The 22,263-nt window shown below is 42.9% G+C and overlaps 1 protein-coding gene and 1 pseudogene across 4 annotated transcripts in view; both read left to right on the forward strand.

The window, feature by feature from the left end:
* Positions 1 to 22,263, forward strand: part of Znrf3 (zinc and ring finger 3) — a 142,589-nt gene that overhangs the window by 95,176 nt on the left and 25,150 nt on the right. Inside the window, exon 1 of one of the 4 annotated variants that reach the window (XM_040746762.1) lies at positions 18,206 to 18,440. The exons of the other annotated variants lie outside the window; for them this stretch is intronic. The gene's annotated coding sequence lies outside the window, so the exon portion shown is untranslated. Of the gene's footprint in view, positions 1 to 18,205; positions 18,441 to 22,263 lie in introns of those variants that run through there. 4 annotated transcript variants of the gene reach the window in all.
* Positions 20,083 to 21,064, forward strand: LOC121140767 (annotated as a pseudogene).

Below are 22,263 nucleotides of genomic sequence, written 5' to 3' on the forward strand. Positions count from 1 at the left end.
TCACTTAAAACTTATCTTGATATATTGTAATATCAGAAATGGGTGTAAAATCTGCTTTCAATCATTTCCATCCTTCTATATACCCCAATCTTTAATAAAAATAAAATAGGATATAGGGCCGCTGAGTTAGCTCAGCAGTGTAGGACACTTGCCACCAAGACTGATAACCCGAGTTCAAACCCCAGGACCCATGTAGTAAAAGAGAACTGACTCTTAAGTTGTCCTTTGACCTCAACACCAGCACCCCCCACATATATTCAATAAATACATAATAAAATATAATATGTACTATATATTAAAATTAATACCTTAGGGTCTCTACTGCTGTGAAGAGACACCATGACCACGGCAACTCTTACAAAGGAAAATATTTGAGATGGCATCTTACAGTTTCAGAGGTTTGGTCCACTCCCTGGCTCCCATAAGCTTCTAGCAATATTATAATGCAAAATGCACTTAGTCCAACATCAAAAGTCCCCATAATCTATATAGCAGTCCCAAACTCCTTTAAAAGTCCAAAGTCTCTTTGGAGACTTATGTAATCTTAACTGCAATCTGTTGTAAAATCAAAATTAAAAAGCAGATCATTTTATTTACTCCTATTCATTATACATCTTAATCAGAGTTAACACTAGTAACCACACGACAGAGTGTATACTAGGCTATTTGAGATTTCCTTAGCCAATGAAAGTAATCTAAAACTCTTCACTTTAGCCTCAGGCAGACTCTTCAGACAAGGACAAAACACAGCCACCTTCTTCACCAAAATCTCACAAGAATGATCTCTAGACAACATACTAAAATTCTTCTCTGAAACCTCTGGTGAACCCTCCACAGTCCAAATAACTCTTAGCACCACTGTCTTCCATGCTCCTACTAGTGTGGCCCATTAAGCAGTGCTTCAAGTAGCCTACTGCCTTCCTAAACCAAAGTACCAAAGCCCAAATTGCTCCAAACAGAAACACGGTCAGGCCTATCATACCCCAGTCCCTGGTACCAACTTCTTTGTTAGGGATCTCTATTGCTGTGAAGAGATGCTATGATCACTGCAACTCTTTTGGTTTTTTGAGACAGAGTTTCTCTTTGTAGCTTTGCTTGCCTTAGAACTCTGTAGACCAGGCTGGCCTTGAGATCTGCCTGCCTCTTCCTCCTGAGTGCTGGGATTAAAGGCATGTGCTCTACCACCACTTAGCTACTGCAACTTTTAAAAAGGAAAACCTGTAATTCAGATGGTAGCTTACAGTTTCAGAGGTTTAGTCCATTGTCATCATGGTGGGGGGGGGGCTATGGCTGGAATATAGTAGACATAGCACTGGCTACATCTTGATCAGAAGGCAACAGGAAGTGGTCTGTGACACTGGTCCTTATCTTGAGCATAGAAAATCTGGAAGCCCACCCCCACAGTGACACTCCCTCCAGCAAGACTATACCCCTTCAAACAGAGCCACACCTAATAGTGCCAGTCTTATGAGATTGGGGGGCAATTACATTCACACTACCACAATTAATGTATACTAAAATAAAATATTATAGAACTTAGGGTCATATCCTACATTGCTTCTGATATCAAACCTGGATTTCTTTTTGGCACAATGTCATGCTATTGTACTGTTTGTTCTTTTAAAGTATTCATTATGTTGGGGGGAGGGGGAATGTATTGCTTTTACCAAGGACAGGAATTCCTCATCTAGACTCTGAGGACCCCTGCATTCACACATGTACAAACCTTGAACTTCTCATTTTCCTGTCTCCACCTCCCAAATGCTTGTATTACAGGCTCACAAATCGCTGTATCTTATCTGCTTTTATACCCTGGTAGGGAGGAAATTAAGTACAAGGCCTCCTATATGTTGGGCTGGTACTCAGCCCTCTGAGTTAGATCTCTGGCTACCTTCAAGTTTTATTCTACTCCAGCATGTAAGATATGTTTTTGTTTTAATTTTGGAGAAGCATAGTGGGATTAAAACCAACCCCAAACTTGTTTCTGTTTATATTGCCCAGAATTGTTTCATCACCAAAGCTTTTCTACCTGTTTGTGTTTAGAAATGCCTTAGATAGTTGTGTGCTATTTAGAAACAAAGGAGAAAATCTTGAGCAGATTGTTCCTATATGTATGAAACTATGCAGAAACTTACCTTTAAAATATGTGCCATGGCTCTTAGTGCATATACAAAATTGTCAACCATTACTACAGATGGCTTTAGAATATTTTCTTCTTTTATAGCTTGGATTCAAGTTCTTTATCGGGTACATAAACAATTTCATCACTTCAAAAACAAATCTCTTTTATCCCAGCAGATTCTCCACTAGCACTAAACAACCATTGATTGATTCACATTCTGCCTGTGTGTTTACCGGTTGTACAAATCTCTTAGAAATTTCATTATACAATATGTGGTACTCTGTGTGGTTTCTTTCAGGCAGCAAAATATTTTCACTTCATCCATGTATCAGTACTTTCTTTTTTCCCCCATTAAAGAATGTTTTTATGCCTGGGTGGTGGTGGTGGTGGTGGTGGTGGTGGTGGTGGTGGTGGTGGTGGTGGTGGTGGTGGTGCACGCCTTTAATCCCAGCACTCAGGAGGCAGAGGTAGAAGGATCTCTGAGATCTCTGAGTTCGAGACCAGCTTGGTCTACAAGAGCTAGTTCCAGGACAGCCTCCAAAGCCACAGAGAAACCCTGCCTTGAAAAAACCCCTAATGAAAAAAACAAGTTTTTATTTCTTATGTGTTTGCATGTTTTGTATGTATACTTGTAAATGTACCCCTTATGTGCCTGGTGCTCAAGTAGGGCAAAATAGGGTACAAGATAGATCCCCAGGAACTGGAGTTATGTATGGATGGCTATATGCCACCATGTGGGTGCTGGGAACCAAACCCAGGTCCTTTGCAAGTACATTAAGTGCTCTTAACCATTGAGCCATCCACCCAGCCCTCCCTCTTGTTATTCATGAATAATATTCCATTGTTTGGGAATTATCGGTTGCTTCCATTTTTGTTATGGCCATTGCTACTGTTAACATTTGTGTACAAGTTTTGTATTTAAAAAAGAAAGCCAGAATTTTGTTTTTCATATCAAAGGCTCTGAGTTGTGTGTGCCCTCACTGACATACCTGGGTTTTGTTTTGTTTTTTGAGGCAAGGTTTCTCTGGAACTAGCTCTTGTAGACCAGGCTGGTCACGAACTCACAGAGATCCGCCTGCCTCTGCCTCCCAAATGCTGGGATTAAAGGAGTGCACCTTCAACGCTTGGCAAACTTACTTGGTTTTGATTGTTGCCATCCTGCTGTGGGGTTTTAATTTGCTTTTTCTTAATGGCTTGCTAGGTTGAGCATCTTTTCCTGTGCTTATTGGTAGCTTGCGTACTTTTTTCTTTCTTTTCTTTTCTTTTCTTTTCTTTTCTTTTTTCCCGTGAGACAGAGTCTTACAGTATACCGCTGTCTGGCCTTGAACTCAGATTAAAGGTGTGTGCCTCTGTTTTAAACTCATTCGCAAATACTTCTTGTGGGTTGTCTTATCAAACATCACTTTCTTGATGAAGTCCTTTATAATACAAAAGTTTTTCATTTTGATAAACTTTACCACGTTTTTTGGGTGTTCTGCCTCAGTAATCATTAGCTGGATCTCTTCTGAGATCCACTAGTTGTCCTTAATATGGTATTTTATGATGAACTTTTTTTTTCAAGACAAGGTTTCTCTATATTGTATTTTGGAGGCTGTCCTGGAACTCACTCTGTAGACCAGGCTGGCCTAGAACTCACAGAGATCTGCCTGCCTCTGCCTTCCGAGTGCTGGGATTAAAGGCATGCGCCACCAAAGCCTGGCAGGATGCCATTTTTAAACACTTAGTCCTCTTAATCTCCTTCCTTACTGAATTTGATGTGGGCAGGTAAGAAAAGAAAAAGGGATTGATCGTTACCAGACTACAATCTACATGAGAGAAACTATGAATTTTAAAAAAAAGATTTCTTTGAGAATTTTCATTCTCTAATTAGGGTCTGAAATATTTAAGTACTAATGAAGTACTTATTTTTTATTTCTTTTGGTGGAGAGTTGAGACAGAATTTCTCCACATATAGCCTTGGCTGTCCTGGATCACTATGGAGACCAGGCTGGCTTCAAACTCACAGAGACCCACCAGTCTCTGTCTCCTAAATTCTGTGATTAAAGTCATGTCCCACCACACCAGACTACTAGAAAGGTATTTTGGCCAACCCTGTCACCAAAGACTTTGTAGAAAGGGCAACAGCAAACTGGAAGAGCACTGGTGGGAAGAGTGGATGGCCCAGTGGTCCCTGTTTGCCAAAGACCAGCCACATGGCCACATATACTTGTTAGGTCATTCTGGAACCTCATCCGTATATTCATAGAACAATCTAGTACCATTGCCTTCTAGTAAGAATCATGCTGTCTATAATAGAGGCTACATTCTCCATTTTACGTTGCATAGGCATGCCAAAGTCACCAACTTTAGGGTTCCAACATAATAAGATGTTCTTAAAATCCACCCTCTAAATGTTCCACAGGCCAGCAAACACAGATTTTTGGTGAAGCAAAGTTAAATTACCCTCACAACCCTAGTTCTGGAAACTTTCCCCAGATGTTACAAATAGAAACTACAGCTAACCCCATCAAGGTGAATTCTCTTCTCATAATGTAAAGGGTACCTGTGACCCTGTTAACAGAATTCCTATCACTAAAGGGAACCCTGCAGGGCAGGAAAGAGGTAGTCTAAATGCTGACAAGAATCAGGAAAGCAACACTAGGATGAAGACCCAAATAAAGAATCTCAACCTAACCCCTAAACCGGGAAAGCAGCTGCCCCACATGCCCTCTGCTACACAGTAAGCCCAGGCAGACACCCCTAGCTCTAAGTTAGGGGTCAGGCTTGACATCTAAAGCCAGGAGCTCTACTTTTACTTCAGCCTTATCCAGTAGCACCTTCCAAATCTCTAAGCTGAAAGTTTCTGTCTTCATTCAGCTGGGAGAACCTATTCCCTGCATTCTGAAGCACAGGAGCAAAAGCAACTCTCCCTGGCCCTGGGAGAGTGAGCAGGCAGCTTTTCTCCAGCCAGTCTCCAGGGACAGGAAGCAAGAGTCATCTTTCAACTCCATTTCTGCCGACTCCCAAAAGGCAGGAGAATAGCTGAGGATGGTACCACCTTAGTCTCCTGTTTTCACATCTTCCCCAACCCATTATTTTTCTCCCCCATCCATCTAGAAGACTGCTGCCTCTTAGAAAGGCCTTCTTAGGCTTTGTACTCTCCTTTAATTTCTACAACAACTGCCAAAACAAAGAGATGTATGGAAACACCAATCTACAAACTATAAACATCTATAAGGGGGCCTGCTAAGGATTGGGTGCACTTCACACGCTCAGCAAAGGCTAGGTCTTCCTCCTGGCCCAGCCTGGCAGAGGAGCCTCTGTGCACTCCCTAGGGCAGGCAGCTGCTAGCTGAGTCTGGAAGGAGAAAGGATCCCTTTGAAGCACATGGCGCTAAGAGCTTCCCAGTGACCATGGAAACAGGCACAGTGGGTTCCCAGCCTGAGAACCAGGGAGAGCCAGCCTGGATTCAAACATAAAATGTACACAGGGCACACAAGATCTAAAAAGCAGGGGGACAAGGCAAAGAAAGGATGGGCAGCCTGGCTGGCAGGAACTGAGCAGCTCCCTATTAGGAAAATGCAGCCTATGAAGTTGAGCAGATTGATGGAAAGGGGGAGATCCCTTTTCATTCTCAAGGCTGTCTTCTCACTAGTCACTGCCCCTTGGGTCCTCTTCAGAGACTCATCAGGTCAGTACAGTCGGATCTTTAGCTGGCCTGCTAGCATTCAGGCCTGGAACCAGCAGGAGGTGATCAAAGGAGTCACGGCAGCCGCCCCCCATCCCCCTACTCCCTTGGGATGAGGCCTGCCAAGGTGATCCAGTCAGTGAAAGCCACTAGGGGAGGGTGAGAAACAGACAGCTTTAATGTCAGTCTTTCTGTTAGAAGAGACATAAGGCACAGCATGACAGGACTAGCAGGTCAGAGCTCTCTACTTCTGGCACAGATGGCTGTTGTTAAAGTGAAGGCCTGGAGAAGCCACCTAGACTGCTATCTGGGGTGTGTTCTGATGCCCAGACCCTGACCCTAAAGACCAACAGCCCCATACATGGTGCTTCTGGGCCCCCTTTCACAGCTGTCTGCCTCCTCCTGGGATGAAGTTACACTGAATAAGTCTTCATGTTATCTGTCTTTGTGACGTTTGGGGCTTAATTTCATTAGTGTTCTAACTTAAAAGAGATTAAAAACAAAAACAAACAAACAACAACAACAACCAAAAAAACCCCCACCAAGCTGGCTTTTCTTTCAGCAAGATGAGGAAACAGTGTGATTAGAGTGTTGAGGAGAGATTCCTGTTTACAGATGAGCATCTCTCTGGTACTAGAGGGAATCAAAGTCAAATCTGGCTCAGTGTCAGACCAGCGCAGGCGCCAGAGAAAGGCACAAGCCCATTTTAGCCACTGGCCTGGCTGCTGGGTGAGCAGAGCAGACTTCTCTTGAGGAAAGTGGTGTTTGGACAAGCCTGCAATTTGAGAAGCCTGCTAGGTACATTCTCCCTTTCTTAACCTTTGTTGGGCTGCCAAAATATTTACTTGACTTCTTAACTCTAAATCTCTGAAACACACCTGGATTGCAGAAAACAGACAATTTTCCTATTTCTTCTAACTCATGTAAGAGAGTACTGTCTAGAGCCGGGCGTTGGTGGCACACGCCTTTAATCCCAGCACTCAGGAGGCAGAGGCAGGCGGATCTCTGTGAGTTCGAGACCAGCCTGGACTACCAAGTGAGTTCCAGGACAGCCTCCAAAGCCACAGAAAAACCCTGTCTGGAAAAACCAAAAAAAAAAAAAAAAAAAGAGAGAGAAAGAGAGAGTACTGTCTAAGCAAAGATAACAGTATCATGAGGGGGTCAGAAAGAAAGGAAGGCTGGTAAGAGATGCCATTTTTGCACAATTCATTCACTTCTTAAGAGGTGGGTAAACTGGATTTCTTGTTTTTTGTATGTGGTTGTGGTTTAGGGATGAGTGGTGGTTGCAAGGGCTACATAAATAATGGATTTTACAGGTGAGAGTTAGAAAATCAAATGGATTTTATTTTGGCTTTTAGGAGAGAGTCAGTTTCTATGCCAAGTAGAAGTCTGTATGCTTTATATGTATTTCAGATGATAGGAAAGACCCCAAATCAGCTAAAAACTAAAATAAAACTTGGGTGGGTGGTGTTTGTTCTCCTTAAGCTTTCTAAAAGAACTTGGAAAAACAGGTCTAATAGATGAGAAACCATGTATGCCCATCTATCTCTGCCTAGCAGTCCATTTTTGCCAAGGCTGAGTGGCCTATAGTCAGGCTTCCGTGTAGGCTGGTTCTTAATAAACCATTTCATCAAGATAGGTAGATCTCAATGAAAAGGTCTCTGCATTGTCTTGTTGATCTTCATCTTAGGCTCCCTGGAACCCCAGCTAATTGATCCTACCTACCCTTTTAGATACCTAGACCTCACTCCCAACCATTTCTGAGAATGAGGGCCTAGTCATCAGTTACTTCCAGTCTGGTGCTCATTAGCAAACCTCTGAGAAAAAAAAAAACTACTTTGAAAACATTTTGATCTTGACAATACTAAAATGAAATGTTTCCAAGCTATTCCCCTTTGAAAGGCACTAAAAATCACAGGAGTGGTGGGAGGCTTACTGACAACTTTCACTAGCCTACATCCTTTCTATAGCAGCATTTCCATTACCTTTAGTTATGTGGACAGGCTTGTCTTCCCTTACTTAAACATGACAGAATGTACTTTTTTTTTTTTTTTTGGTTTTATGAGACAGGGTTTCTCTGTATTGTTTTGGAGGCTGTCGGTCCAGCCTGGACTCGAATTCACAGAGATCCACCTGCCTCTGCCTCCCGAGTACTGGGATTAAAGGCGTGCGCCACCACTGCCCGGCTGAGTGCATAGTCTTAAGGCATGATGTACATTCACATGGTTTAGAACTCAGTGGCAGCAGTTATTCCCAGAACTTCCTAACCTACCTCAATAAAACTCCATACTCATTAAACACCAACTCTCCATATCTGCCAGATTTGCCTTGGTAATCACTAATCTACTTTTTGTCTCTCTGAATTTACCTGTGCTTGGTATTTCATATAAATAGACTAATGCAGTGTTTGTTTTCTTATAATGGATTCTTTCACCAATGTCATGTCTTCAAGGTCTTCCATATTACGGCATGTATCAGATTTTTTTCCCTTCTATGATTGACTTGTATGTATTCTATTGTATTTGTCACATTTTGTTTGTCCATTCATTTGTTGATTAATCCTTGGGTTACTTTTTTGCCTTAGGGTAATTGTAAATAATTAAACCATGAATAAGAGTGTATAAACACCTCTTTGAGAGGCCCTGTTTTTGTTTCTCTAGGCATATACTATACTGTACCTTGAAGTGAAATTGCTAACCCACATGGTCACCCAATAAGAAATCACCACACTGTTTTCTACAGTAGCTGCACCATTTTATTTTCCTACCAGAAATGTACGAAAGTTTTTCTTCAGTCCACATCTTGTTACCATGTGCATACATATGTTCATAGGTAAATAGTGGCCATTTTGATTGGTATGAAGTGGGACTTCATAGTGGTTCTGATTGGCATTTTCCTGTTGATCAGTGATGCAGAGAAGCCTTTTGTGTACTTATGCCCACTTGCTCATTGTCTATTCTCTTTGGAAAAGAACAATTAAGATCTTTTACCTGTTTTGAAATCAGATTGGTTGGATTTTGTTACTGAGTTTTAGGGATTCTTTATATATTCTTGGTATTAATCTCTCACCTGCAATGTGCAAATATTGTCTTCTGTTCTTTGGGTTGAATTTTCACTCTGTTGATAGTATCCTTTGATGCACAAATGTCTTTAATCTTGAAGAAGTTCAGTTTGTTTTGTTTTCTTTCTGTGCCTGTGATTTGGTGTCTTTTTTTCTTCTTTCTTTCTTTTTTATATTTGCACAGTTTTGTTTGTTTGTTTTTTAGTTCATAGAAGGTTAAACAATATATTTATCTAATTTATATTTAATGTTGTCCTGAGAATTTCAGAAAGGAAAAGAATTCTTGCACCCTGGGCTAGGCTCCTAGCATCAATATGTGTTAGAAGATGTGCACTTTTAGACATGAAGAATGAGAAGGAAATGCAGAAGAGTGTCCTGGACTGGCTGCAGGGGTCCAGCAAGCTGGCTACACTGTTCTGTGGCCAACCTCTTACAAATGGGAATTGCTGTCCTGTCACCATGGCCAGCTGCCACCAGCCCCATGGTGTGAATGGCAAGGAAATGGGGACTGGTGGCTGGCAGAAGTCCAGGATGCAGCCTTTTCTGGCTGAGAATCAAGATGGATGGAAAAACACTCCATATACAAGAGAAATAATGCCAGTTCCAAAACCTGTAATTCCCAAATTAAAAAAAAATTTTTAAAGAGATTTTTCAACCAAACTATGCTTTTATCTTTAGGTTCTGAATGGAAGATTGTTCACACAGCTAAGCTGGCTACAGAAGCCAGGCCAGTTAAAACAATATGCAGGCAACACTCCTCTAAGTAACCAGTAACTGTTGGCTCAGAGGAGCCTGGACCTAGGAACTAACCTGCTGGGAGACGTTTTTTCCAAGTAACTCCAAGCAGTGGCCTGAATGTAAACCCTCCTGCTGGGGAATGGCACTTTGGCAAATGAAGACCCTAATTAGAAATGGAAGGGTTTCTATTTTGTTTTTCTTTAATCCTTATCCTGGGGCCCTTGCAGGGCCTGCCATGTCTCTGCTTGTGTGCAAAGAAATTTCCAGCTTCTCTTTGTAACAGGATCCTCTTTTGGGAAACAGTGTGGGCCCACCACAGCCAAAGGACCCTGCAGCCAGCCTAATCCAAAACAAAGCTTGGGCTGGGTCACCTGGTTTGGCTGGTCATTGACGTTATTACCCAAGTCGGAGCTTATGCTGCCTCTGCCCCTTGAGACACTCAAACCCATGCTTAGACTGCAAGTGAATTTCCCTCCATTCCAGAGGAGAACAGGCATGAGCAGAATGAGAAGCAGTGAGAGAAGGTTGCGACTCTGAGGTGCCAGGGCACTAGCAAGGTTCACTTTCTTTGCTGTAGTTCCTTAGCTCTTATGTCTAGGTGGGCAGGTCAGTTTAGACAGGTCAGTTATTTTTGATTCTTAGGATCAAATACATAGAGACTGTGCCTGGACCCATCAGTGCTACCCACTCTGTTGTTGCTGCATCCTTGCTTTATAGGGCCCCTGTGGGGGCTTACTTCATTTTGGGGACAGGGGGAACTCTGGAAAGACAGATGGGCAGAGCTTCTCTAGACCTAAAGTGTTGATTACTGGTAAGTCATAGCACCAGTTTTAGATAATTTGAAGTAAATTCTGTGATGTGCCTTTGTAGTCTCAAAGGGCAGTTCTCTTTTCAGGCGTCATCTTTCTTATCAGTGAGTGTGGTGGTAAGGGAGCAGGGGGATTTCATGTGTCCTTCATGTTTTAAGCACTAATTAATGGCTACTAGCTTTATTACTATTGTTATTGTCAAATCCATGACAAAATGCTTGTGCCTAAGGGACTTCAAAAAACTTGCTGGGGGAAATTGCACATTTTTGAGACAAATACAAGGATGCATCTCCCAAGAAACTGCTCCCTGCAAAGCTCCAGGCTGGACTCTTGTCTTGACAGAGTCTTTAAAACTCAAAACCCGTGGATGCTAGTTCAAAGATCCTAGACTTGGGAGAGGAGGCTGGCTGCAGACACCAGCTAAGGCTTGTCTGGGCCCCGGTTTATCACCAGCCTCCCAGGCTCATTTTAAACTCCTGCGGCTCTTGTTGGCACATCTTGTTCTCATGTTTGTGGAGCCTATGGAGAACTCTCTAGTTGTGCATGTGTAACAGGATGGACTTCTGGACAGTCTATACTCTCTCATTGTTGAGAAGCATACTGCTGTCAGTGCACCTTTCCCTGGCTGTCCTATGACAGGAGAATGCATATCTATAGCATTTTCCCAGAGTGACCCACCACACGCCCCACGCAAACTGATTGCTCACCCTTCCTGAAGGCAGTCTTCAGGGAATCCCTGGGCAGTTCTTTTTCAGTTCTGCATGTGGTCCACTCCGGCTTGGAAGAAAGTTGTCCCAATCTGCTTCCTAGGAAAATGACAGCCATACAGAATACCACTTCATGGTGTTTCTAGTGAACCCCTGATCCTAGCTTCTTGTTCTTGGTTTAATTTTCCGGGACTTTGAAAAACAAATAAATCTAGAACTGAAAAAGAAAACTGAGCTTTTACAGACTGCATTGCTCTTTCTCAAAAGATATGCAAAGCAGTGTTATGGTTACTTCCTTGGTTTACTCTCTAGCTCTTTGTGGTGTACAGTATTTAATAACAATGTAGTAGCAAGTTTTATCGTTTGTTAACTGGAATCTCTGTCAAGCTATACCTTTACACTCACAGCTAACTCAAAGCTGTACCAAACCAAAGAGGGAGAGGGGGGGTCTGATAATTTGAATTTCATCTTATACTTGAACCTAAGGAAAGGCTTGTTAAATGTAAGTTGACATTGGTTTTTTTTTTTTTTAATCTGTGCTGGAGAGGTGTTCAGCAGTAAGAAACACAGACTGTTCTTCCAGAGCATCCACAAGGCTGCTCACAGCCCTCTGTAACTCCAATTCAAGGGATCAGGTGTCCTCTTGTGGCCTGCACAAAATCCAGTAATAACTTCTTAGAAAACTCTGGAGCTGATGGGGTGACTCTAGGTAGAAGCCCTTGCAGCTTAGGCCATGGTGGGAAGAGAGAGCTGTCCTCTCACTTCACACACAGGCCCATGTCCCCCACACAGTAAAAATGAAAGAAAAAAAAACATATTCTACCACAGATAATTGGATTACCTGTGGAAGACATAAAAGCACGAGTATGTGGAATAAAATGAATAATCCTGGATTTATGAAGGCTTTGCTACAGTGTCAGGAGGAACTAGCTGGGGCCTAATACCACTTAACATGGGCACCATGGAATAATGGGAATAGCCTTTACTGCTAAAAAATATCTTTACTTGGAGAAAACAGTGCAGAGGGCTTAATAGTCTTCGTATCATTCCCAACCCATCTTTTTTTCATACTTTTCCTTCTAGCCATTTCTATGTTTTTTTTAAGTCTATCATCCTGAATGCTCTTGTAACATCAATAAGAATCCTCTTGAAACTCCTGCTGCCCAAAAGAGCTTAAAAATAGTGTCTGTACATCTTGGCTTTGAGTTATCTGTCCCCTCATCCTCTTGAGCAGTGGTATATTTGATGTCACTTAGTTTTCTGAAGCTGGAACAGGCTTGGATTTGATGTTCCTTGTGACTGTGAACCAAGAGCATTTCAGCAGCTACTAACTACACAGTAGTTAGACTCACAGCCCATCTTGAAATACATTGTTGTACAGGATGCAGAGATACCCCAGCTTCCCTACTAAATTAGCTCAGACACTAATTTGCCTAAATTATTCATTTTGTGCAGTATAGAACAGATCCTATCTTTGGAATTTAGTTGTGAATTTATTAAGGCTTTCCTACAATCCAGGCAGACACTCCTAACACAGTGGTAGAGCAGACAAGCTTCCCTGCTGTTGTGAGACCTTTGGTTAGTAGAGGGGATGCAGAGACAACCAACACATGAACATACACACACAACAGGGTCAACTTGCAATATCACCAAGGTAAAGAACTAATTAGGGCATCTCTACCTGAGGTGCATTGAGAGAGAGAGATTGCACACATCTCTCCCTGCACAGAGCTTGCCTAACTCTGATTTGTCATCTGTTCTTCATCATGTCTGCTGCCTAAGGTGTGCTCTCTTGCTCCCTGTCATCCCTGTCATTTTCAAAGCCATCAAATAGCTCTTTGCTACCATATAAGTATTAGCAAATGCTTATAATAATAGTAAAGCACTTAGTCTTACAGAAAGTTAGCTGCTCTATTTTAGGAACCTTGTTAAATTATTATTATCTACTTGTCTATTTCATGATACTTTTTAACTCTGAAAGTTACATAATATGCTGTTATACAAACGCAGGTAGGTAGGGGTGTGTGTGTGTGTGTGTGTGTGCTAAAACTTAACCTTTGGTATTGTTTTCAGGATTAATGTAACCTACAAAGCCCATTGCAGTGTTTTGTTTTGGGTACCTATTCTTCCTTGAAAACATCTTTTCCTCTTCTGGTGACTATAAGAAGGAGGGAGAGGGGGAAGGAGGGAGAATCTGTTGAAAATTAAAATTGACTGGCTGTGTCTCATATCCTAAACTAAATATTTTAAGAGCTTAAGTGATCATTAGCAAATGGTGTGTCTGGTGCTGGTGAAGGTTATTGTCATAAAAAGCTGCCAGGTACATTAGCTTTTGGTTCACATGAAAATCCAAAGACCAGCAAAGTATCCTCTCAGCTGTCATACAAGAAATTGGGGAGATGAAGAAGCATTTGACCATCTTGAGAAAAGATGAAAGCTTGGAGATAGACTGGGATAGACTAGAGAGCTTTATCCTTAGAAAAAAGTGAATGAGAAAGCAAGGCTTTGCAGGGAGTTGGGGGATCTCTAGCCAATATAAGATTGTACTAGAACCCACCTCCTCTGTTCTGTTAAAGTCTGATAATGCTGAATACAGTAGAGAAAGTCTGAAGTAGGCTTTCACTTATTTGATGAAGATTGATTAGGATCCAGAGAACGTAAGATACAGCTTGAATTTAGGGGCTTTTCTAAATTGTTAGAGGCCATAGAAACAAGCACATTTGCTCCCTAGTATGTGGATGACCTCCTAGTATTATATTTAAGAGTACTTACTAATTAAAAATGAGATGTCTCCATTATTTGGATTTAAAGAAGCTACCCCCATCTGGGCATGGTGGCACATGCCTGTAGCTCCAGTATTTGGAAGGCTAAAACAAGAGGAGAATGAGATCTAGGCAGTAAGAGCCTGCGTGACCCACCCTCCCACCACCACCACCACCACCACCATCACCAAAAAAAAAAGTTGTTCAGTGAGAGAGTTCAGATGAGCTGTAGGCAGAGAGGATCTCTGCTACCTTAAGGCACTGTGACTTCCCTAGGAGGTGCCCACCAGTATCCTAATGGGCATGCTAAGCAGCATACAACATACTTTTATCTACAAAGACCTGAAGTGTGAGGGAAAAGTAACATTTTCCTAGAAAGAAAAGAGCTCCTGATAGTCTAGGTGAGGCTGGTACAGAAACCTGCCAACAGACTGTAGCAGAGCTAATAAATGACAGAGACCACCTGGGCCCTACTACGGAGGTCATTCATGTAGGTCTGTTTCTGAAGGCAGATGCTGGTGGTTTTTATGAAGGCCAAAGATGTAAGATATTGAGTAGGGCACAACTGCAGTGGTCTAAGTGTGGATTAGTTGCCAATTCTTTGGTTAGAAGGTTTAATATAAACTACCACATTTCTACCTTCTCTTGAAAACTCAGATTTCTCAGTGTTGGTGACCCAGCTCTTCTGGCAAAGGAAGTTTGTGTTGACTAGAAGTTGCCCATCAGAGAGGTACACACTGTCATCTCCACCACTGTCACTACCCTCCTCATAAAGCAGCTGGCTGCCAATTGCTATCAGTTATATGCATGTGTCCCTGTTTGATTTTCAGCTGCTAGAGGAATACTGTTAAAGTGATCTATGAAAGATTGAATGAGTCAATTACAACAAGTACCGATGTTTTCTGACCATCAAACAACAGTGGATATGAATCAGGGTCTAAGATAACTTGGCCTCTAGTTTTGTCCATCACTGTAAAACAAAAATAGGTTGTTATCCAAGCTGAGATACTTTTGAGAAGGGAAGGAGTTGTCTTATTAACTGATTGGAAGACAGATGTGAACTGTGGGTGCAAGGTCAGGACATTTAGCATCTGGACCCTGGCACATGAGAACAGAAAGAGTCCATTTTGTCAGCTGGGACAATTGTAGTAAAAACTCATATAAGAGGCATACTCAAGGTTACACGTGGTGTGAAGATGGTTCTAGAAACTGGGCAAGGCATTGCAGAGAAAAAAAAAATGAGTGCTTGGACATGAGAAAGGCTTTGATAAGTAGGCCAGGGCCTTAAGGAACAATTGAGGTGGAAACAAATAATCTATATAAAGCTTAAAGGTGTTTGTGTTTCTTCATTTTCAAAAGTAGAATTCTGTGATTGGGGTATTCAGTGCTTGGAGGCATGTTGCAGGTAGAAGGGAGACCAGGTAGACTGACTTCAGACTCAGAGGACTCTTGAACATTACATATGGAGTCAGCATTTCTATCTGCAAGGGTGAGACTGGAAAGTGTAGGTAAACTGGAAAGCCGCTGGAGACAGGGAATTCAGTGCAGGATAGCAGTTGCAATGCAAGCAGACTGTACTTGCAAGGACTCATGTAGATAGGATTGACAGACTTGATGCAGAAAGGAGGAGGGGCTATAGAAAAGGGGAAGATGTGTTTCTTATTTAACATGGTGGTTCTATAAATGTGAATTTAGGAAAAATTTGATGGCTTTGGTTTTAGTCATGTTAAATTCCCTTGGAGCTGGAGAGAGTGTGGTGCAGAAGGTTAGATAGTCAAATCCAGAGTCCAAAATGAGCTTGTCCTAGAAGAGAATTGAGTCTAGGACTTAATGAGAAAGGAATGAGTGGAACTGTGAAGGCATCAGTGAAGGGACTTAAGATAGGAGAGGAGGAGCTAGCACAGGTATGTCCACTTTACCGTGTAACAGTGCCCCAAACATAATACCAAAACCAAGCAAACAGAAACTGCTTCTGTGGTTTGGCTAAGCACTTCTAATCTGGGCCACCCTGACTGACTCTGTGGTCACCTGGTGGCTCAGCAAAGACTAGATAGTCTAGGAAGTTCCCAATCCCATTAAGACTCTGCCTGAGACAGCTGTGTGCTGCTGTTTACATGGAGGTTCCCAGGAAAAAAGCTACAAAATATTGTGGGCATTTTCTTCAAGAGTTTAAGTGTCTTGAAACATATGGTAGTGGAGATACCTGATCATTTGGATCAGCCATGTAACTTCCAGTTGAGGTAGAAAGCATTAAAAATCACAAGAGAGCAAGTGAAAATTTGAAGACCTCATTGTAGAAGTTATTTCTGCTTGGCCTCAGATGAAGTTAGTGAGGTGAAGATAATCCAGAAAAAAAATCAATGCCAGTCTGATTCATGACACCAAGCAAACAAGATTGATGCCAGATGTGGTAACTCACTCAGGCAGGAGCCAAGGTGGAAGGATTGCTGCAAGTTGGTGGCCAGCCTAGGCTACATAATAAATTCTGAGCCAGCCTAGACTCTGTGTAAAGGTGGGGGTTGGGTAGAGGGACAAGATGGCCGTTAGTTTGCATCTCCTGTGTCTCCAAGCTGTGCCAAACACCTTATACCCATGAATTATTTGGTATTCTCAACAACCCTATAACATATAACAATCCTATAGCTACCACTGTCCCAGCTCTAAAGGTAGGAAAACTGTGCATCTGTTTAGTAAGTGATAGAACCAGAAATGGAAATCTTGTGGGACCCTGGATTCCCCTGTGGACAGCAGCAACAAGTATATAGTCCACCTCATGCTCAGCAGTCCTCCCATCCTCCCAAGATATGCTCTTAATATACAGCCGAGGTTGCACTTACATTCACTGTATACCCAGGCTGGCCCCAAACTCAATGCAGTCCTTTCTAAGTCCTAGGATTATAAATATGTACCACCATGCCTGGCTATAGATCCAACTCTGCTCCCTGCTTGGCTCCCTTTCTTCCTTCATAATTTCTTACATGCATATATTATCTACTTAGATGATTTCTCTCCCCATTATCCTCTCTTGTCCCTTTTCTCCTATTGAATCCCTTTCCCAATAAGTTCCCCCACTTTCTGGTGTGTGTGTGTGTGTGTGTGTGTGTGTGTGTGTGTGTGTGTGTGTGTGTGTGTGTGCTTTCAAATTTTAAAATAAGAGCATGTGAGCGGCTGCTTTTCTCACTCTGAACCTGGGCCAGGCTCAGTAAAATTACCTATGAATTGTACATTAACCAACTAATGGCAATGATGAGTTAATCTATAACTCTGTTAGCTGTTAATATGATCCCCAAACCTAACCTCCTCTTGACTATCAAACCTTGGTTCTAGACATACCTTCTCTTAGTGGTGACTGAAGGCAACCTAGAGGACTTGGGGGAGTGGGTAGTTCTGTATACCCTAATGTGCATGGCTTTGAGACCTGCAGACTGGTATGGGCAGGTGTGCTCCAAACACTTCAGCTACTTTCTGACTGGTTCAAGTTATGCACATGCCTCAGCCTTGCCTTGAGGCAGATTTTTTTTTTTTTTTTTTTTTTTTTTTTTTTTGGTTTTTACGAGACAGGGTTTCTCTATATTGTTTTGGAGGCTGTCAGTCCAGCCTGGCCTTGAACTCACAGAGATCTGCCTGCCTCTGCCTCCCGAGTGCTGGGATTAAAGGTGTGCGCCACCACTGCCTGGCAGGGCAGAATCTTTATATGGGGAGAATGCTACAAAAGAATTCACTTTATGATTTAATAATGGCCAGGTGTGGTGGCACATGCCTTTAATCCCAGTACGTAGGTAGGTAGGTAGGTAGGTAGGTAGGTAGGTAGGTAGGTAAGTAAGTAGGCAGACAGACAGAGTGAGTGAGTGAGTGGGTGAGTGAGTGAGTTTGAGGACAGTCTGAGATAGGTAGGTAGGTAGGTACATACGTACGTACATACGTACATACATACATATTGAGTTCCAGTTCAGCCAGGGCTACAATAGAGACCCTGTCTCAACACACACACACACACACACACACACACACACACACACACACACACACACACACACACACACACACACACACACACAACACACAGAGGAAGGGGTAGAGAAAGAAAGAATTTAATAATGGGGGATGGAGCAATGAGTTGGTGGTTAAGAATGCTGGCTGCTATTCCAGAGGATTGGGGTTCAATTATTAGCACCCACACAGTAGCTCGCCCATGATCTCCAGTTCCAGGGAATCCAAGCCCTCTTTTGACCTCTACAGGCACCAGGCACACATGTGGTGTACAGCCTTACATGCATGCAAAATACCTATACACATAAAATTAACAAAATGTTTTTTTAAAGATTTAGTAATGGTGAAGTTTAAGGATGAATGAGATATGAATGAATGGAGTTCCAGCTCTTTAAAGACATCAGTGATGGGGGAATTCCTTCTGTGTATATGTTTGATTGGTATAAATAAAACATTGTTGGCCAATAGGGAAGCAAGATAGGTGGGACTAGGAGTCTAGGAGGACTCTGGGAAATGTAGTCAAGGGTGAATCATCGCCATGTGATCACAGGAAGAGGACACATGGAAGCTGCGTCCTTGGAAAAGTAAGTCCTTATAAAATATATATTAGTAATTAAGTCAGAGCTAGCCAATTAGAAACTATAACAAACAGCCAACAGCTTCGTAATTAATATAGTGTCCTGTGTATTATTTGGGACTGATGTGGCTCTGGGACCAGGCTGGTGGGAACAATGATCATTACACATCAGGGTATTTCTGATGCTTCTACAGTTTAGCTAATCAAGAGTGTGGGGGATTTTCATAATAAAGCTGTTCTTTAACTTTTAAAAAGACATTAACAGAGTCCTGCACAGAGACTCATGACTATAATTCCAGTACTTGGGAAGAGAGGCAGGAGGCCTGCCATAAGGTCAAGGCTAGCCTGGTCTTCATGCAGGTTCCAAAAACAGCAAAAGCTATGAGATGAGAACAAACTTCAAAAAACAAAACAAACAAATCATTTATCAAGTGAACTGGGTTGGTACATTTGAAATTATTTTAATTTACATGTCAATATTCTGTTCCCCTCCAGGACATCCAGGGCTACACAGAGAAACCCTTTCTGTGTGAGTGGGTGGGGGCTCTGTTTCCCTTCTGAGCTAACATATTATTGTAAAGGGAAACCTTCCCGCCAGCCTGGTTCCAGAGCCGCATCAGTCCCAAATGAAGACCCAGGAGGCTATATTAGTTATGAAGCTGTTGGCCTTCCTTGTTTCTTACTGGCTAGCTCTGACTTAAGTATTTATCCCATAATTGCTAATCCAAGTATTTCTCTTACCGGAGATGTTTCCAGGCTTCCTACCCCATGGTGTTACATCTCGACTCCCTGTGTTTCTCCTTCCCAGAGTCCTTCTGGACTCCTAGTCCCACGTATCTTGGTTCGCTATTGGCCAACAGTGCTTTATTGACATATACACAGGACTTCCTCCACATATAATATGCCTGCTTGCTAGCAAAATCCTTAGTAGTTCCCTCCTCTCTTCTTGCTGTCTTATGAAGTCCAAGTCTTTCAGAACACTTACTTCTGGCTGTGCTTGTAGCATCCCTAGAACTTCGGAGACACGTGAGAAGAGGGACTGAAGCTTTGGGAACGAAGACTTGGAGGCATGCAGTTGTAGTCTCGTGGTAGATGCTCAATAAATATGGATTAAATTTGTGAATCTTGATTATCTGGAAGCACAGAGCCACAGAACTGAGCCAAGCCACATGTAAGAGTTAGGGAACACCTTCCAGAAAAACAAATTCCAAGTAGTGGTCGAAGACCATAGGAACCATGTGGGAGCCTGCAGATCAGAAGAAACTAGACTGTGGGCACACTAGCTGCTACTTGAGAGTAAGGCAAGGTGGCAGTAGGCAATAAGTTTTTGTGTTGAGCTGGGGAAAACTATAATGTGAAACTACCATATACCCCAGAATATCTTTTGCAGAACCCTTCCTCTACACTTCTTGTCACTAGTGTCACTATTGCAACCACGCAGCCCTTGTTTCATCCTTCCCCATCTATCAGTACCACAACTGTGATGGCTCTTTATTGAAGGCTAGGACTAGAATGAACTCAGACAAACATTAAGAATATGAATAAAAAGGCAGCCTTCAGCCAGGCATTGGTGGCGCACCCCTTTAGTCCCAGCACTCGGGAGGCAGAGGCAGGCGGATCTCTGTGAGTTCAGTCCAGCCTGGTCTACAGAGTGAGTTCCAGGACAGCCTCCAAAACAATACAGAGAAACCCTGTCTCAAAAAACCAAAAAAGAAAGAAAGAGAAAAGGAAAAAAAGAAAACTAGAGATACAGTTGAGCAAGGAAATGGGTCATTCTAGGTGGGAAAAAAAACAAGAGGTTGGTGATGAGTCAGGTTAAGAGGTGTATGCCGTGGCTTCCGGGTTGCCACCAGCTGCCGGCTTTTGGCAGGATGAGGAAACTGAGGCCCAGAGAGATTAAGTGTATTGGGCAAAGTCAAACAGCTAGTAAGTGATGGAGCCAGGACTCAAATGCAGCTTAGGGGCCATGTCCACCTTCACTGTTCCTTCGTGTGACTGAGACACTGTGCTTTAATCTGGATCAACCATGTGTGGAGGAGATGGAGCAGCAGCATCACAGAGAAAGACAACCACATGGTGCCTATTGGCAAGCCAGCCTCAGAGCACTACGATAAGGAGGACATGCAAGGCATGGATGAGATGAATGACTATAATGATTACCTGATGATGGAGAGGTCAGTGAGGTGGACATGGAAGGCAACAAGCAAAATCAGAACGAGTGGATGGTCTAGCTAGACAAGCCAAGGTGGCCTTAGAGTGACTCCAGGCCACTCCAGCCTGTCTTGCATCCACAGCCTCAGCCCCTCAGCCTGCAGAACCAGCTTGTGGCTGTAGTGTCTAAAGCTTTCCCTTAGGCACTTTCTCAGCTGCTGCCAGGATAAGGACTCCTTGGCCATCAGTCTTCCCTTGAATCCCTAGAGCCTGTGCCCATCCCACTTTCCTGGCTGGTACCTCATTCCTGGGTTGCCAGGTGTGGTCTCTTTCTTGCCCTCTTTAATAAAGACACAGGACTGATTCTCCTCCCCACCCCCCAAAAAGAGGTGTATGCCCTGTCACGTCTCCACCTCTCCAACCATAACTTCTAGGTCTTATGCATGTCGTTGCACTTCAGAGTAGGACTGAGGAGCTTTCAGACCTAACAGGTTCCAGTATACCTTTATCAGGTCCCCTCAGTAGTCTCCAAGGAGTCTTTTTTTTTTTAAGATTTATTTTTATTTATGCATATGTGTATCTGTGTGGTTGTACATATACGTGCAAGTGCCTGCAGAAGCCAAAAGAGGTAGCAGATCCCATGAAGCTGGAGTTACAGGCAGTTGTGAACTTCAAAGCATAAGTGCTGGGAACACAACTGAGATCTTCTGGAAGAGAAGCAAGCACTGCTCACCACCGAGCCATGATTCTAGCCCCAGGAGGAGTCTTTAGCAAGCTCCCTAGGCAGTCAATCCCAACTGCCACCCTGTGCCCGATCTCCCCATGGCTTTGTTTATCGCCCTGTGTGTGATTTTTGTGCTACTAGGAGTGCAATGTGCCTCATCAACCTCCAGAAATTTTCAGGGCAACTCACTATGGCTCTTGAGGGCCTTTCTACTTTGTGCAGATCCTGCACCTGCAGGAAGGATCAGAGAATTAATGTTCTCTCTCTTTAAGAGAATATATTCTGCATGCAAACATTAAGGGGAGGGTGAAGATCCATAAAAGAGATGTAGAGTGTGTGCTGTGTTCATAGGAGGGAGATGTGTGTGGTGATCATTCCCAGGTACTTACTTAGATCTGAATGCCAGCTGTCTGCTTTGTCAGCCCTCCAAGCTGCTGTAAGTCCTATTAACTCCATCCCTGAAGGAGCAGAGCAGAGAGCTTTCTCTCACACACTCACAGTCATGGAGTAGTAAGGTGAGTCAGGGTTTCAGCTCCAGTTCAGCTCCCTTCCCTTCCTCCATGGCAGAGATAAAATAAAAGAGTGTGTGTTGCCAACCTGAACTCATGTCACCTGACCTTCAGCCTGCTAGTCCTGAAGGTCACCTTGGTAGGATGTCATCAAACCAGTTGTACACACATGAGACCAGCAGGATAGGGTGGGGATGTAGGAAGGAGGGCTGTGACTGTTCTTCCCTAGAGAAGAGGTTTAATTCTGATGTTTCTATGAATGATCTTGGAGAGGGGTTAAGATATGAAACTATCATTTTAAAACACTTATTAACAATAGGGTTCTGAGTTGGAATAATATTGAACCAGCATAGATGGGTACATCCTCAAGAAGTAGAAAGGGAGCCTGGCATGGTGACACAGGCCTTTAACCTTAGCAGAGAAAGTAGAAGGAGGTGGATCGCTGT

Source organism: Mesocricetus auratus, unplaced genomic scaffold (genome assembly GCF_017639785.1).
Source record: "Mesocricetus auratus isolate SY011 unplaced genomic scaffold, BCM_Maur_2.0 Super-Scaffold_100006, whole genome shotgun sequence".
NCBI classification, from domain to species: domain Eukaryota; kingdom Metazoa; phylum Chordata; class Mammalia; order Rodentia; family Cricetidae; genus Mesocricetus; species Mesocricetus auratus.